Source organism: Mytilus edulis, chromosome 13 (genome assembly GCF_963676685.1).
Source record: "Mytilus edulis chromosome 13, xbMytEdul2.2, whole genome shotgun sequence".
NCBI classification, from domain to species: Eukaryota; Metazoa; Mollusca; class Bivalvia; order Mytilida; family Mytilidae; genus Mytilus; species Mytilus edulis.
This window is the reverse complement of record NC_092356.1, coordinates 60331732-60348016: the sequence shown is the minus strand read 5'-3', so window position 1 is coordinate 60348016 and position 16285 is coordinate 60331732. Positions and strand designations below refer to the sequence as shown.

At 31.4% G+C, this 16285-nt stretch overlaps 1 protein-coding gene and 1 long non-coding RNA gene across 2 annotated transcripts in view; one reads left to right on the top strand and one right to left on the bottom strand.

Annotated features, from left to right (window-relative positions):
- LOC139501751 (uncharacterized) overlaps positions 1–16285 on the bottom strand; it is a 114861-nt gene that overhangs the window by 83605 nt on the left and 14971 nt on the right. The gene's annotated exons all lie outside the window — the stretch shown is intronic.
- LOC139501749 (G-protein coupled receptor dmsr-1-like) overlaps positions 15081–16285 on the top strand; it is a 50890-nt gene continuing 49685 nt past the window's right edge. Inside the window, exon 1 of the mRNA XM_071290892.1 lies at positions 15081–15406. The gene's annotated coding sequence lies outside the window, so the exon portion shown is untranslated. The remainder of the gene's footprint in view (positions 15407–16285) is intronic.

Genomic DNA, 16285 nt, shown 5'->3' with positions numbered 1-16285 from the left:
TATTGCGTTATTTTCACATTTCTTGACCGGTGTGAGAAAAATATATCTCCTCACTAGTGAAAAATCTGTTCTCGGCAAGTGATTGGTCTAATTTTAATTGTAACGTTAAATTTTCTTGGTCACTCTTGAATTTTCTCATTGTGACATCATGAATAAAGGCGACCATGCCTGATAAAATTATAAGCATAGTGTCTTTTATGATATTATAGTGTATTTAAAACTAAGACTCTGAAACGTTTGGACAAACAGTAAAAGTTATACGTTGAGAATACTAGTGGCTTTTTAACGTCTCAATCGATTGTTAATGATACATACTAATAAAATCTTGTTTATCACACTTGTTAATGGCACTAAACATATTAGGGTTGTGTTTGTTTTGGTCTCATTGAATATATTGCATACAACATATATTCTTTTATTTATGTTATTGTACAAAGAGGACTTTTGTTGACCCTGTAAATGTTGTAACGAACAAGGTCAACAAATATCAACGGTCAATTAATTAGTAGGTTTGTTATGATCATAATTTTAGAAATTAAAGTGCATTTTGCAAGAAACGTCATTAGTTAATATTTATAGGTTCATTGAAAACTGATATTTATTCCATTTATTAGTGCAATTTTACAAAACATTGTATCATGAATGAGTATCATGGTGACAGTTTTTATCTCGTCACGTAATTCTTTTTAATCTTTTTATAGACCTGGTTGTAGATATTCCTTTCGAGAAATTTCATTCTTGTCATCGATATATTGTTAACTGTCGTTAATTACATGTCCATATTGTCAAAGCATTAGATACATCTTCTTATGATATATGACGATAATGGTCAATAGGAAGTGTGCTCATAAAGTCACCAGTTAATGTCACTCAGAGTTGTTATATTCTGCTTTGTAAATGCGTTGATATTACGATCAACTGTAAGTGCTAATTGATAACAAACAGCATAATGTTTATATTTTTGTCTGGTTCTGACCTACCTTCAAATTAAACAATATACTGGTGATCTATTACACTAACTAGAACAAACATATATAATATTTTTTCATTTAAAAATGGTGGAAGTAGATGCAGTTGGACATTCAAAACTCATATGCAGAGGAAACACTGACAAAACTATGGTAGAAAAGCCTTAGGACTAACAAAGCTACAAACCATCATACAAAAAGTAACGAGTGAACAACACGAACCCAACAAAAATAATGGTGTGAATTCAAACATTTTATGCATCGGGTCTTATTATTGATTTGAACACAATGAAATATTTAACGTTAAATCTTTGAATCTGAGTTAGCTAAACAAAATTTATTAATGCGAATAATGCGACTGAATTGATAATAATAAATCGCATTTGTTTATCTGCTACATATACATTTGTAAAAGAGGGACGAAAGATACCAGAGGGACAGTCAAACTCATCAATCGAAAATAAACTGAAAACGCCATGGATAAAACAGACAAACAATAGTACATATGACACAACATAGACAACTAAAGAATAAGCAAGACGAACCCCAACTATATGCAGATTTTTTGAAATCTCAATAACTAATCTCTCGCATTCTAGTCCTTTGTAAAATATACGCACTAATGATTAGACCAAAAAAAAAAATGAACACACACCTTTTTTACGTCAAACTAAAAAAGACTATACTCATATATATTACAACCATGTTGAAAAAAGCAGCCTACGTCTTGTTTATATATGTTTTGTCCTGTTGGTTGTTGTCTCAATGACGTATATGATATATACTACATTTGTTAGTGTCATAATACAAGCAGGCATTTTGTTTACTCTTGATATAAATGTTGTTATGAATTAGGGCAGTTCATATATATTCCCACACAATTGATTAGAAGGTTTGTTCTGAAGATTAACAAAAGTGTATGTTACAAACACATTATCAATTATTATTTACATCATTCTATAACTGACAAAAGAAGATGTATTGAAAGCTTCTATTTATGGCATAAATAATGACAATAACAAAACAACTTTATAATGGACAGTGTAGTGACAATCTCGTGGTTTTATTATCCTCATTTTATTACGGATCTGATGCAATATTTTCCATTTGAGAGTGCCAGCTCTTCTCATCTATATACTGTTGACTGTCATTAATTACAAGTCTTTGTTGTAAAGTTGTTGTGTGTCAAAGAATTGTTTACATCTTGTCATGATACGTGACGATAATGGACAACAGGAAAACGTGTTCATAAAGCCTTGATTTAATTACTATTATAACTATTTCACTGAGTTATGTAAAAAACATATAATTTAACGGTCATATGTAAATAATTGGAAACTGATGACCAATCTATATGTATAACGTAGTAGTATTACTCTTTTACAAATAACACAACCTTGACAGTTTCTTCTGCTTCCGTGTGATATTAAGAATGAACTAACTAGTGCCAACATATAATTCGTTTTTCATTTTTACAAGAGGTGAAAGATACCAAAGTGTGATTTAAAACTCATAAGTCGAAGAAAAACTTTAGCAAGGAACTAATATAATCCTCAACACAGCAGTTATTGTTCCACCTATGGCAGATATCAGATTAGTTCAAATCTGGTGATTAGTCACATTTATTAGCTTAAGGTCAATTGAAACATATCCGATGTCGTGTATACCATATATATTAGTATCAGTCACCCCAACATTAATCTTTCAAATGGATGTCTTGAACTCTACCCATACTTCTTTTTGTTTGATAGCGTTAGCGGAAAATGTCAAGATACATCATTTATATAGCGAAACAAATGAATACAGAAACAGAACATATTGACAAGAAGGGGGGCACAATTAGTTTGAAACAAAAACAACATGAACGTCCATATCTTAATTGTGTAGCTAGAAATAAAATATCTATCTTTTTAAAGACAGGAGATTATATACCTTTTTGTGCAAAAATAGTTATCAAAGGTACCAGGATTATAATTTAGTACACCAGACGCGCGTTTCGTCTACATAAGACTCATCAGTGACGCTCATATCAAAATATTTATAAAGCCAAACAAGTACAAAGTTGAAGAGCATTGATTGTATTCGACTTTTATACTAGTGAAAGGTTAGGCTAGATATAAAACCAGGTTGAATCCAACTTTTTCTACAAAAATAAAATAGAGAATGGAAATGGAGAATGTGTCAAAAAGACAACAAGGAAATGGGGAATGTGTCAAAAAGACAACAACCCGAACATAGAGCAGACAACAGCAGAATGTCACCAACAGGTCATCAATGCAGCGAGAAATTCCGGCACACGGAGGCGTCAGCTGGCCCCTAAACAAATATATATAATAGTTCAGTGATAATGAACGCCATACTAAACTCCACATTGTACACAAGAAACTAAAATTAAAAAATGATACAAGACTAACAAAGGCCAGAGGCTCCTGACTTGGGACAGACGCAAAAAAGCAGCGGGGTTAAACATTTTTATGAGATCTCAACCCTCCCCCTATACCTCTAGCCAATGCAGAAAAGTAAACGCATAACAATACGCACATTAAAATTCAGTTCAAGAGAAGTCCGAGTCTGATGTCAGAAGATGTAACCAAAGAAAATAAACAAAATGACAATAATACATAAATAACATCAGACTACTAGCAGTTCACTGACATGCCAGCTCCAGACTTCAATTAAACTGATTGAAAGATTATATCTTCATCATATGAATATCAGGCACAATCTTTCCCGTGAGGGGTTTAGTATAATATCATCATAACATATATGAGAATAACATGACCCGTGTCATGCCAACAACTGGTTTTTAGATAAATGCGTTTAGTTCCGATGCAAAGACCCTATAAGACTTTATAAGTGAATCAATATTAACGCCAAAATATGCAATCTTTAATGACCTGACAACAGTATCGTAACTATATCCCTTCTTAATAAGTATATTTAAAGGTTTTGTGAGCTTCTGAGGTGAATACTGACATTTTTGTGCTTTACAAAGAATATTTCCATAAAATATTGGAATGTATTTACACCTACCTAGTCAATTTTATGACAGTTGTTATTCATTTATTTTATGTGTTTGAGCTTTTGATTTTCTTTTTTATAAGGGACTTTTAAATGTGATTTTTTTCAAAAATTCGGCATATTTTTATAATACTTTGTATATGGTATTTTATGAAAGATGCAATATTGTTGTGCAGATATATTCCCGCTCTGTTTCGAACTTCAGTCAGATACAAGTGTATTGATGTTAGAAATTTAAGTAGTCTCCATAGCTATATCTTTTGAGTTCTTAATATACATCAGGTTAGAAATTGTTTCCTATGCATATGCTTTAAGATCCATGTAACCGATATAACGACGTAAGGGAATATTTCGCAATACATTTTGATGAATACTGTAGCAAAATTGACAAAAAAACAACGCATTCAACTTTAATGTATTATTATCTTCTGTATCTTATTTATCCAATATTTATTTCAATTTCAAATAACAAAACCTTACATAATCTTTTTGAATGATGTTTTGTTATTTTATTATATCCAACTCAGAAAATAAAAAGCCGCTGTTATTATCAGAATATGATAGAAATATATCAGTAATGTTTTGTTATTTGTTCTCACAACAAATTAAAAGCTGTTTTAATCGTGTAATAGAATGACTTTATTTCTTCTAATTCAGTATTTTCCATGTCAGAGATCTATCATTATTAACAATATTTGTAATGAAGTCCCAAATGTCAACCATTAAATTCATCATATTATCACAATGCTGTGTTATTGAAATCGTTAAATAATATGAGCAACAGGAAATCAGCTTATAAAAGCACGGTTCCGTGCTTCTTATGGTAATTCCTGCTTGTATTAAGACTAATATTACGGTCAGTGGCTTGATGAATGATGATTCGTGCCAGAAACACAAATAAAGTAATGAAATTAAATGTACTTCACTTTTCTAATGAACTTCTTCCCTTAAAAGATTGACAACGATGTTACAGCTTTTAGAAAGTGATTAATTTACATGAGCTGAATATAAACGCATATTTTGAAAAAATGTTTTACAACAGGTATATAAATTTGAATAATGAAAAAAATAGGGATACATTTATAGTGATGAATAGTGAAAACGCTTTTTCAATACTAAAACACCAGCAGGTTATTCAGGTTAGGACTTGGTCGTGATTGGTGACTTTAAAGAACATTTCCATTTCGAAGAGAGTAATTAATGGACTTTCAAAATTTATATGCTGATGGGAAGCTGACATCATAACATAAACGGGGGGAAATTAACAAGCACTATATTGCATTGTTTATTTGCGTAATTCTCTGTCCGGAATGTTCTTGCATTTATTTGTACTGTATTCCTGTCATGTAAAAGTGTCATTTAAGTGTTATATTTGACATTGTCATAAAAGTGCGAGACTTGGCTATCCACAAAACCAGGTTTAATCGCCCATTTTAAAAACAAATATCCTGTACCAAGTCAGGAAAATGGCCTTTGTTATATTATAGTTCGCTTCTGTGTGTGTTACATTTTAGTGTTAATTTTCTGTTGTGTCGTAGTTCTCCTCTTATATTTGATTGATATATTTCCCTCAATTTTAGTTTGTAAGCCGATTTTTTATGCCCCACCTACGATGGTAGAGGGGCATTATGTTTTCTGGTATGTGCGTCCTTCCGTCTGTTCGTCCGTCCATCTGTCCGTCCGTTCGTCCCACTTCAGGTTAAAGTTTTTGGTCAAGGTAGTTTTTAATGAAGCTGAAGTCCAATCAACTTGAAACTTAGAACACATGTTCCTTATGATATGATCTTTCTTATTTTAAAACAAAATTAAACTTTTGACCCATTTTCATGGTCCACTGAACTAAGAAATTAAAAGTGCGAGTTTCAGGTTAAAGTTTTTGGTCAAGATAGTTTTTGATGAAGCTGAAGTCCAAGCAACTTGAAACTTAGTACACATGTTTCCTATGATATGATATTTCTCATTTTAAAACCAAATAAGACTTTTCACCCCATTTTCATGATCCACTGAACATAGAAATTAAAAGTGTGAGTTTCAGGTTCACGTTTTAGGTCAGGGTAGTTTTCAATAAAGGTAAAGTCCAATCAACTTGAAACTAAGTACACATGTTCCCTTTTGGTTGATCTTTTTACTTTTAAGGCCAAATTCGATTGTTTACCCAATTTGACGGTCCATTGAACATGGCGAGTGGGGCATCCGTGTACTTTGGACACATTCTTGTTTTTTTTCTAAATCGATTAATGAATTTCGAACAGAGGTATACTACTGTTGCCTTTATATAGAACACAACACACAGTTAAAGTCTGTCATAAACGACATGAACTTCAAACAGGCAGATTGTGAGCATATGTTGTTCCAAGGCTTTGTATTTATGTTATCTGATAGTGATGTGGCTGAGATTCATTGGTAATATAGTTTGACTATGTGTATAATACTTCCATGGTTTGACTTTACAATAATAATTTACCTAAAAATATTCCAAACAGAGAGTGGTTTTTTTTATTGATATATTTTTTTCTATGTACATTTCTGTCAGTCAAATAGCTTGACATGTAAACAAAATGCGTAACCTGATTTGTTTATGCATGTTGAAGTACCAGACCAATTATACCAGAAAATGAATATACGACAAGTGATGAATATATGTATGATTACAGAGACAAAGAGATACTTCCGCTTTTGATGGACGCATTCCCTGTCCATTTGAAGTAGTGCTATTCCATTACGTTTCACTTTGTATATATTCATAAAGAAATATAGACGATGTTAATATGCTAAATTCACTCCATAGTTTACTGTATAGTTTCTACATTATCATCAAATTATAAATGCTAATCATGAGATTAACTTTTACTTTAAAAAAACTGGAAATTTACAGGGTAAATATCATGCATCAACAATTGGATGAATCGTAAATTTGAATTACCTCTTATATTGAACCCCAAATGCCTTAATATAGCACTGTTGGCTCATATATATGACAAAATTTAATTGTTTAGGTTTCGTTATAATATCACCAGATTAGATATATTATAGTGCCTCGTGAAAATTATCAATAAAATAAAATTGTCCACAATATTTCATAATAAACATAGAAATTAACTTTGATAATGAAATGAATTATTCTCTAATGCATCGAGAAGACTTTAAAACATGATGTTCGCTCTTAGCTTCTCAAATAATTGTTTGAAGAAATCATAGGCTCGTTTAAAACGATAGCTCTTTCATAAATATTTTTTTAGTCAAGAATAATGGAATGCAGTTAAGATATCAATTATTGAATTTCTATAAAATAAAAATGATGTTATAACATGAGCAACACGACGGGTGCCACATATGGATCTGCTTACCCTTCCGGAACACCTGAGATCAACCCCAGTTTTTGGCGGGGGTTCGTGTTGCTTAGTCTTTATTTTCCTATATTGTGTCATATGTACTATTATTTGTATGTATGTCTGCTTCATTTTTAGCTATGGGGTTGTGTGCTTAATTTTGATCTATGAGTGTGACTGTCCCTCTAGTATCTTTCATTCCTCTTTATGGATAACAGAAGGCGTTATTATTAACTTTGTAAATTTATCATATAATTTTGTTAACAGTACACATTCCTTAGTAAAAGAAACGGGTGCGAATATTTCCGTTTCAAGAAATTTTAAAGCGTGGTGGCAGATTTAACTTTTTGTCGGGTGGTGTTTTTGTCGTATTAAAAATACCTCCCTTATTTCTTTTTATGTAGAAATCAATTTTTGTTTTCTTCAAATGGCCATGTACGTTTGTTTTCATATAATTGTGATTTCATGTTATTTAAAATAAATGATATTAATCCCATAAAAAGATTCAAGTTAAACGATCGTAAACCATTGATGAATTGTTTGTCGGTGTATGTTTACAGCTTGAACGATATATCAGATGGATCGGAAACTAAAGCACATTTCAGTGGTGTTTTACGATGGTTCAATATGTTATAACTACGGAACAATCTAATTATCTTTCTACGAATTAATGCTATGCCAAGGGCTCGAAAACGTTTGCAGTGTCTATCATTTAAAATAGTATCATGATGTGATTTCAATTTAGAAAAAAAGTCATTAAATGTCTGGTTGATTCTCGTTGACCTTATTTCTCAATAGTCAAGATATTATTATTCGAATTTTCTTTGTATAATTTGATTTTTGACCTTTATCATTTGCTAAACAGTAAATGTCTTTGAATTGACTGCGCTTAAACTAGTTTACCTACTTCATGTACTTGACCGACATTGGCTATCAGTAACTTGTGAGAAACACAATGAGTTGTCCATGCCACTTAGCAGACATAGCGAATGTTTGGTAAAGAAAAGGCTTAAATCTATTATAAATAAAGGCAGCAGTTAACAGTTACTGAAAGCAGAATAAAAAATAGATTATACTATTGATTCATTTATTTTCGTAGGTACCAATTTTAGTGAAAAACCGTATATTCATTGATAATAATTACGTGGTTTTGCCAAAGTCTGCAAACAAACCTATATGATTTTGTGTTATATGCTTACGTTGATGTTTAGGAAAACGGTTGCTTTGCTATCAAGTATAACAAAACAAATGTAATGATAAAAAAACCCGGAATCCATGGTTAAAATCCACAAAATATAAGAACAGAACGACATGAAAACATTTGTTAGGTTCCAAATTTTTGGCTAGTATATTTTTTAAGACTATGGTCGTTTTAATAAAGAAAAGGAAACCACAGATGGCAGATTTTACTTTTTGTTGGAAAAGCAGTCATTTACATATTAAATAAAGTTACATAAAACCATTGCCAATTTCCTCATATTTAATACCGTTTAAATTGTCAATACAAGTTGTCCATATCACTGAAAATAAGGACGTTTACTGGTTGAACTTGAATTAATTCGTATTAATTTTAAAAATGTTCTGCTATTGGAAATAGGAAGATGTGGTTTGAGTGCTTTTGAGAAAATTCTCGATCAAAGTCACCATCTGAAAAATGAATTGCTCATGCTAAAAGAAACTTTAAAGGTTACATTCGTATCATAGATCTATGTATTGCCACCCCGGTTCAGGAATGAAAACATCTGTTGTTGTACACGTTGTTCCAATTGTCGGTCAAAAACCGAAACCTACATGTTATTCCTATTATATCTTTTTCTTTCTCTTCAAAAACTACTCAAAAATGTTTCTCTGTTTTTTCTTCTTCAAAATACTTGTCTGGATATATACTAGATATATTATGTTTTAGTCGTTAATTTCGAAAATATCTAATGTCGTTCAAATGAATCTGTTTTCTTGGTAAATTTTTATTTGTTTTTGTACAGCTAACGTATAGAAATACTTATTATTTCAATCAAAATGTTTTATATCCTAAGAAACGCTTTTGGTTTAATAATCGATTTCTAAGTTTAATCGAAACGACAATTGAAGGAATCTTAGAAAGTGTCCTTGGTGATTCATTTAATTATCTATATCAAATACAACCAATTCAGAAATCCTATACATTTGAAAATGTGTGCTCGAAAATTTTGTTTTCATCGAATCATAAAAAAAAACAATATTTACGACCCCAATTTAATTATTTTGTTTACGCTTATTTAAATTTTGTGTTTAAGTTTGAGGGTTCCTAATGAATCATTATCAACAAAAGTGATAAGGACGCGAGAATTTAAAAAGGTTAATTTTCATTAATTAAATTTTGATGTGCTATCACGCTTAAAAGCGATGATTATCGTAAAATATAAAGTGTAATGGCATAACCCGCTTAAAAGGCCACTTTAGCGAGCTACGAGAAAAAAATGAAATATGTTTTTTTTGTTTTTTTCAATTAATTTTGAAAGTGAAAAGTAAAATAATGATTCGCTTTTAGGAGCCAGTATGGTTTAATTTTGTCAAATTTAAATAAGAAACGTCGATGATGAATTAATCACTGGGAAGTGATTATTTCAATCTCATTAAATTCTTATTCATGTGAACTTCAATTTACCCCAATGTTAGAAATAGATAATGCATGACGTGCGTGTTCAATTATTAAAAGGAAAAGAATGTCAACTTTCAACGTGAATCAAAGGTAACTCATGTCAAAAACTCACTGTTATACAAGTTAAAAGGTGATTAAATAAAATTTAGAATGGAAAATACGTTATTCACCTATACAATGAAATAACAAAGACCTAGAAAATTGTAAATATATATATGTTTATATCGCTTATATGACATTCGGCAGTATTGGGAGGTCAACAAGATAGTAAATTAGATGGCTTTTAGACTAAAATATAAACAAAACGATAAGACATATTATCGAGACCATGCCTTGTAAATTATTTATTTTAGACTTTCTATGATTTGAATTAAGCATGTAAGGGAGCTGCCATTTGATTTTTCTAGGGGAGTGGGGGGGGGGGGGGGGTGGGGGTGGGGATGAAATTTGAAAAAAATAGGCAGGACAGTAGTTTCGAGTAAGATGAGACACTTGCAAAAAAAAAGTCAGGACGATAATTTAGGTAAAAAAAGGCCGGATAAATTAAAAAAAAAAGGCAGGACCGAACAGAGTGAAAAATAAAAAGGAAAGACAGAGATTACAGCTAAAAAAAAATGTAGGACAAACATTTTGATCCTAGCCCATCCCCCATAAAATTCAAATGGTAGCTCCCTAATATGTAATTAATCAAATATGAGAATTGTAATCAAATCGGTGATAATCGGTCAAATATAGTTATCAAAGGTACCAGGATTATAATTTAGTACGCCAGACGCGCGTTTCGTCTACATAAGACTCATCAGTGACGCTCATATCAAAATTTTTATTAAGCCAAACAATTACAAAGTTGAAGAGCATTGAGGATCAAAATTCCAAAACGTTGTGCCAAATACGGCTAAGGTAATCTTTGCCTGGGATAAGAAAATCCTTAGTTTTTGGAATAAAATCAAAGTATTGTAAGCAGGAAATTTATAAAAACGACCACATTATTGATATTCATGTCAACACCGAAATGTTGACTACTGGGTTGGTGATACCCTCGGGGACGAAACGTCCACCAGCAGTGGCATCGACTCAGTGGTGTACATAGTTATCAAAGGTACCAGGATTATAATTTAGGACGCCAGACGCGCGTTTCGTCTACATAAGACTCATCAGTGACGCTCATATCAAAATTTTTATTAAGCCAAACAATTACAAAGTTGAAGAGCATTGAGGATCAAAATTCCAAAACGTTGTGCCAAATACGGCTAAGGTAATCTTTGCCTGGGATAAGAAAATCCGTAGTTTTTCGAAAAAAATCAAAGTATTGTAAGCAGGAAAGTTATAAAAACGACCACATTATTGATATTCATGTCAACACCGAAATGTTGACTACTGGGTTGGTGATACCCTCGGGGACGAAATGTCCACCAGCAGTGGCATCGACCCAGTGGTGCATGATTGTGACAGTTAGTACCCCTGTTTTGATTGACGGGCATGCTGCAGTAACTATTATTAACAAGTATTATGGTATAAAGCACAATAAAGCAATAACGTGGGATGGTTATGCTTTAGAATACAGATTAGCTAACAATGTGCTGGACGTTCACATCATCCGAGTAATTATTTACTGTATTAGTGGAACAAAAAAACACAAATTGGAATTCAAATTATTTGCATCAGGTGATTTAAATATCCAATTTTTATATGTTTAAATCTAACTAGATCGCATGAAATTTATAAATATCTACTTTGTCATACATGTTCATTTTTGTACTTTTAATTTTCCGTCAACTTTTTTGTACGTAAATTAAATTGTTAACTTCAGGCATGTTTTTATCTGACTTCTGAATGACACTACAATCAATGTTACTGATTCATTCTGATTCGAGTCTTTTGTTTTTCACATTTCTGATTTCTTCCCAAGGGCAAATGTGTTTATCTTCCTGGTCTATTTTGGTTCGCAGAAACGGTCGCGATCTAATGACATTTTCAGTTTGACTTATGAGTCTTGAACGTCATTAAGCAATAACAATGCTTATATTCCAGGATACCGTTAGTTTGCATATGGCTTTATTTCCAATTTGGGATACAAATTCAGATGTTTTCATTTATAATATTCCGTTTTGTTTATTTTCACTTAACGGTCATTTAAGAAAATTAATTAGCATGGAAAAAATCATAACCGCAATCAACAAACTTATATAAATATAGTTTAACTATTATGACATTTGCAGTTCCCATTATGTCTTTCGAGCTGTAAAAATTACCACTTACTAATCTAGACAATTTATGAATGCCACCAATCTTAAAATATGTGAAGAGTCAAAAACACCATAGAAAACCAAATACGTAGTTATAGTTACAGTTTGGTTCTAATTAGAAAACTAGGTAAGAAATGTAACATTAATGAGCAGTGTTTCGAATATTCCTTTTTTAACAATGAATCCATAGTTTAATTATTATGCCCTTGTCTTTAACAGTGTTGTGATATATGTTCTAGTAATTAGAACGTAATAATATACAGGAATATATTGAACCGGTTACGAAAAATATACGCCATTTGACCTCGAATCGTATCATCCCCTCCAATGAAGGTTACCGTAAAAATAGTGGAAAACAGTTTGAGATGATGATTACCGTAAGGAATTAAAATACAAATGTATGGAGATGAAAAATGAGAATTGGTCTCTTTTGAGATTGATTTGACTTTCAGCAAATTTGTTTATGGATAAATTTTAGTGACATATTAAGTTAATCTGGACATGATTTGTCTTTTAAGTAAACTTTGTGCATTTGCTTTTAAAAATGTCAACCAATATGTTATGTATTCCTCCAAATGCAGTTTGTTAAATTGCTTTGTATTTTCCTATTTGATAGGCATTCGGGTTGTTGTCTCTTTGACACATTCCCAATTTCCATTTTCAATTTTATTCGGAAAAAGTAAGTAGGGTAACATCAAGATATTTTTCGGTTTGGTTTGCATGTTACGTCTGTCTCAATCACTTAACAGTGTAAATATCCACGTCTTAGATTTTTCAAGTCTGTTTTGCCATGTTGATGACCTTACTTTGACCTATAATTATTTACTTTTACAAATTGTGACTTGGAAGGAAGGTAGTCTCAATTGGCACTCAAACCATATTTTCTTATATCTATTTTATATGAAAATGCCAAAAACTTTTTCTGTATTCAGCTGATGACTCTTATGATTTATATATCATCGAGTTGCAACTGTAGCGTGCACAGAGAGGTATCAAAAGTAGATGATGATCTGCTTAGCTTTCTGGAGGACCCTCAAAACTACGGTTTAGGATGGGATTTATATAGCTCATTACATATGTTGTGTCAAATTTTGGTTTTTGGCAAAGGTATTGGGTGTTTGTAATCAAGTAGTGTTTTTTATGTGTCAACTGCTTTTCAAAAACGTAAAATATAATATCATACTCAAATGAATTGTAGTGTTCTTTCCTCGTCCTGTGATTTGCCGAAAGCAAATTTTGTTAGAATTTTACAAGTCCCTTTTCAACTAGAACTCCTTGCTAGCATAGGTCAATGACATTGTTCAAATGCGATTGGTGGTCACAAACATAATTAGAACATTTAAACAATGTCTATAACAATGTTGCCTGAGGGATATGTGCTTTATCATACTATAATAAGTATATTGAATTTAATAAAGCAAAGTTTAGCGTATACTTTGGCAAGTTGGTTGACCGTTATGTAATAACCGTTCGACAGATCATATCGGATATTTTCCGTACGTCGATACTACCATTTCCTTCATTTTTCATAAATGTGACCAACCGAATTAGATCATTTACCGGGTTTGTAATTACTATTCCAACACGACGGGTGCCACTATAGAACAGGATCTGATTACCCTTCTGGGCCACCTGCGACCACCCCCATTGTTTGGTGGGGTTTGTGATGCTTAGTCTTTAGTTTTCTATGTTGTGTCAAGTGTACTATTATTTGTCTGTTTGTCTTTTTCATTTTTAGCCATGACGTTGTCAGTTTATTTTTGATCTATGAGTTTGACTGTCCCTCTGGTATCTTTTGTCCCCTTTTACGGATACAAGTATATACCTGTATTTAGCAACATCCACAGACATGACAGAGTCAAACTTGACATAGACAAATCAGCATTTAACAGTCAAATAACAATACAAAAAAGGAAAAAAAATCTAAAATACATCAATAAAACAACATTCAAAACTTTTCATTTAATTGTACAAACTTGTAACATAAACATTTATCAATTTACATTGCAAGGGTTGATATCATGGTAAGTATGGTGTTTTATTTGCATAAAGCCTTTTATACGAAGTGAGAACAATTCTATTAATACTACGAATATAAAATTTTTATCAAAGAATAATCCTTTGTTAGAAAATATCGAATATGTAGAATTAAACAGTTTCAGATGAGTAAGGTATATTATGAGTATCTTTTGAATGTCTACTGATTCTGCCTTGTATTATATAAGACACGATCTTATTATTGTATGATCTAATCCGGTGATCGTGTTGAACATGCATGAAGTATTTGCCACTGAGTGTTTAACAACTAAAAATCAATCAATCTTATAAGTTGGAATTCATAAATCATGATACGGTTTTGTGAAATGTTAAATGTGTTTATTTTTTTTCGATCGTCATAAGTGGGTCTTTCTTTAGACAAATCTTGTATCTGACGTTCAAAATTATCATCCTGGTATTTATTTTAAGATTTTAAAAGTGTTATTCAAGATATCTACTGACTGTTAAATATTATATTTTTTAACTATTGCACAGCTACTGATTATATAATAAATGTAAATAAATTATAACGATGGATGCACTACAGTATTCTGATTCCAGATATACGAAGTCATAAATCATTAATGTTTAACTGTAAAATTTGTATTCTTAAATTTCTCTTTCCTGTTTTAGCAAGTTCTCTGACCATCTGTAATTAACTGGCATCCTGCTTTTAGTTTCAAAACTTTGTTGTCTGAAACATAATATAATAATTAATTGAACAGAAAAGGTAAATTAGATATAAATATTTTGCAGTAATTTGGTGTGACATTCTAATTTATATTTAAGTTATTTTGGCATCGTGTAAATTACTCAACGACATGATGGAATTAACAATGTCGAAGAAAACGGGATAAATATAAGTTATATTTAATTTACCAATTTCTACAGAATTATATCAATATTTAGATGTACATTGACTCTGACACTACAACTTTATGTGAAGCCAATAGATTTGAAAGGACGCGACAGGCTTCATTGAAATCAGCTGATTATAGGCAGGGAAATTGACTATCTGCCGGAAATCGAATTTTGTGTCGTTAGAAGCAATTTGACGACTTCACAACTTGTTTTTGGATTGCGTAAAGTAGATCATATAATTTTTGAGTTTTCAGATGCTCAATATTTCTAAAAAAACGAAAGATTTTGAAATGGCAACAGTAATTGGTAAGTAATTTTCATATTTATAAAATCAAATAAACATACTGTACTTTCAATTGCTGTTGCATTTTTATTCTTTTTAGTAAAGTAATAAAATCACGAATATATTAAGTTAGTGTACTACTGATAATGATTTTTACTTCACTCATTCACTTTGAGAAGGAATGTCTGTATAAGTTTCATTCACTTATCCGATTATCGTTTGTTATTTAATTCTAACATTGCAGAACGGACAAATTGTATTCATGACAGATATTTCTAAAAACTCGGCTTATTACGATAAAAAAAATGTATGGAAAAAATAAACAAAGAGAAGAAAGAAAGAAAGACAAGATAAGATAAGAAAACATTTATTTTCATGTACAGCACAAGCTCTTAGTGGCTTTTGACTTAATATAATTTACAATATAATATGAGATAACAGTCTAAGAAAATTAGAGATACTATGGTTCATTTTATTCCAGTTTCTTGAAAAAGATCTAATTTGTTTAGCAAGATATTTTTTTTCTATCGTTTAAAAATTATAATATAATATAAGAGTTGTCTCCCTTTTTATATTACTGATCAAATGACATGTAAACTAAAAATGCAAGATGATCATAATCAAATCAAAAACTACAATATTAATAGAGTATTTGCACAACATGTATCACCCCATTTCTGGATATGATTAATAACTGTTATTTGTTTTCGTTCTTAACATGCATTAAACAATTATCATTGTACAATGTACCATTCATATTCTACGGAGCCCTGTTGGTCTCACACAGATTATTAAGTGTCTTTTAAAGTCCTGCGCTGAAGATGTGTAAAGTCTATCGTTGGAGATGTAAAGTCTAGCGCTAGAGATGTAAAGTCTAGCGCTGGAGATGTAAAGTCCAGCGC